Raw genomic sequence first — 2880 nt, forward strand, 5'->3', positions numbered from 1 at the left:
TTTTTTTTAACCCTTCTGGCATTTTCTCATTTCTCTATAAGCTATATGCTCAAAATATGGAGATGAATGTCTCATAATTGTAGATATGAACAACTATAGATTCAAATTCAATTTTATACTGAAGTTTAGGATACCCTCTCCACCTGTGGGACATGAATATTAAAGTTGTTTGGAGTTAAAAATATAAAAGAGCTTTCTCCAATGAAAGACTTTTTTTTTTTCCCACTTAAAGCACAATAAATGTGCTTTCACTGGCACCCAGATGCGTCTCCCTGCTGTAATGATGATCATTCCCCCCACCTCCATCCAGCCTTGCGCATACATGAAGTGTTGCTACTCACATCACTAGCAATGTCCCGGGAGGCCTTGGCCGCCACGATGGGGATGGCATCGATTCGCAGGTCGTAGCCTTTCTTCTTTGCTTCTTCGTTGGCGAGTTTATACAGAATCTACAGAAAGAGTGTCAAGAGTTAAAGTGAAAAGTTTGACAGCAACAATTGGGAGATTACTAAGTGACATACTGCATAATTTTAAAAAGGATAGGCTCTGGAAATAACCTAAATTTCTAGCAATGTTGAAAGTAAATAAATTACATCTTACCAAAACAAAAACAAAAACATATACCTAGCTTTAGAAATAAATGAGATCGATTGGTATTAACATAGATTGATATATTAATCCATCATATATATTGTAGATTAATATATATCATGTGGTTTGATATATTATGCATATCAACATAATTATAATTTAATAATATAGATCAATTGACAAAGCATCAATTTCTACATATTTCTAAGTGAAAAAATTGTAGAACAATGTTTAATATTATTCATTTATATATAAAATATATACACTTATATACTTTTATCCATTTCTTTATTAAAACATCTTTCACAAACAGGTAATACTTTATAATGTTTAAAAAACAAATGAGAAAAAGGCTGAAGTACAATTTAAAACATAGCTAACTGGACTATAATCACAACTTCAAGATTCTAAATTTTGGCTGTACCATATTAGTAAAACATGTGCCTATAAATTGCATTTTACATAAAAAAAAATCGGTGCTGTTCATAGAGAACACTTCTTTCCCATGCCTGAAGCTTTCTTTCTATAGAAGGAGCTCAATTATTTTTCTCTGACCTTTCTCCTTTCTCTGCCCCTTTACTCTCGGCCTATGAAGAAGTGTACTGACTTATTGATTTATTTAACTGGTAGGGATAACTGGGCACTCCTGCTCAGCTTTAACCTGTTCCCTCTAGGAATAAGTCCAGTGCTGTTCTCTGTTTCTCTGGGCTCTAAGCAAGACCTTAGCCCTGAGGGGAGTGGAGCTGACCCCCCTGCTCCAGTGTGGCCTCTGGACAAATGGGAACCTAATTCTGGGGTTCGGTTAGGTTTAGTTCTCATACAAATGTATCCTTGAACCTAACTTTAGTGGTAAAAAATGTGAGATTTCAACTTCTATCTAGACTTCCTTTGTTTTACCTCTCAATTTTATTCAGGATCCAGGTAGGGAAAAGGTACGTATCATCAGAGTTCCCCTTGGTAAGATTGCCAGATTTAGAAAAGAAGATAGCATGCCCAGTTGGACTTGAATATTAGGTAACCAACAAGTAGTGTTTCAGTATAAATATTGAGCCACCATTTTGTCTGGCCATCTTACCCCTTGGAAAATGCTAAAAATACTCCTCAGCCCCAGTGACCCACATTGGAAGTGGCCATAAACTAAAAAGGTAACGTGACTTCAGTTTGCCCAGAGAATCCTATAGCATATACTATTCAACCCAGAAATGAAAGACTGGATAAGCTGAGTGTTCATATCACAGAGCCACATGTACCATGATAGCTGAGGCCTGAGAATCTCCACAAAAGTAAGTACAGGAAAACAAACAGTAATGCTGATAACAAAATCAGTGCAGCACCACAGAATTTTGTACTTACCTCACTGTAGTTGAGCTTGTTCTGCCTCGCCAACATGATCTCCGGGGTATCAGGCATTATATGAACTTGAGTCTTGTCTTTGTCCCAAGCCTCTGTGTATAAATGCTATCAAAGAAGATGACAGAAAACCATTCGAAGATGTGGTGTATATATATGCAATGGAATATAACTCAGCCATCAAAAAGAAAGAAATCTAGCCATTTGCAATAACGTGGATGGAACTAAAGGGTATTATACTAAGCGAAATAAGTCAGTCAGAGAAAGACAAATACCATATGATTTCACTCATATGCAGAATTTAAGAAACAAAACAGATGAACATAGGGGAAGGGAAGGAAAAATAAAGTAAGATGAAAACAGAGAAAGAGGCAAATCTTAAGAGACTCTTAACTCTAGGAAACAAACTGAGGGCTGCTGGAAGGGAGCTGGGTGGGAGGATGGAGTAACTGGGTGATGGGCATTAAGGAAGGCATGAGATGTGATGAGTACTGGGTATTACATAAGACTGATGAATCACTAAATTCTACCTCTGAAACTAATAATACAGTATATGTTAATTAAATTGAATTTAAATAAAAAATTTAAAAAACCATTTGAAACAGAAATTACAAAAAGTCCAATAAAGCATGATTATTATTAATCTAATTAGGAAAAATAAACCAAACTTTGGTATAAGGTAATCCATTTGAGGTTTGAGTCTTATCGAGGTTAAAACTGGAAATAATAGATATTATTTAGAGGATTTCAAGTATGCAATTTAGGAGCTAAATGTGACCCTACACTTCAATGGATAATTTTAAGTGCACTGGTCGTTAGAGTATGAGAGCAACTTTTGGCATCTTAGAGAAGCTCGAGGCAGCTGGGGCTCACCTTGTTCATGTTGAGGGCATTGCTCTTGGCCAGCACCTGTTCCAGGGAATCAGGCACACTGGTGAA

The 2880-nt window shown here is 36.3% G+C and overlaps 1 long non-coding RNA gene across 1 annotated transcript; it reads right to left on the reverse strand.

Annotated features, from left to right (window-relative positions):
- Positions 1-347: 347 nt before the first annotated feature.
- On the reverse strand, positions 348-2878 carry LOC116629778. The gene is made up of 3 exons (XR_004298820.1): positions 2815-2878; positions 1945-2049; positions 348-449 (listed from the first exon to the last, which is right to left on the reverse strand). It is a non-coding gene; the product is annotated as an uncharacterized LOC116629778 (long non-coding RNA).
- Positions 2879-2880: the final 2 nt, after the last annotated feature.

This window comes from Phoca vitulina, unplaced genomic scaffold, assembly GCF_004348235.1.
Source record: "Phoca vitulina isolate PV1807 unplaced genomic scaffold, GSC_HSeal_1.0 scaffold3126, whole genome shotgun sequence".
NCBI lineage: Eukaryota > Metazoa > Chordata > Mammalia > Carnivora > Phocidae > Phoca > Phoca vitulina.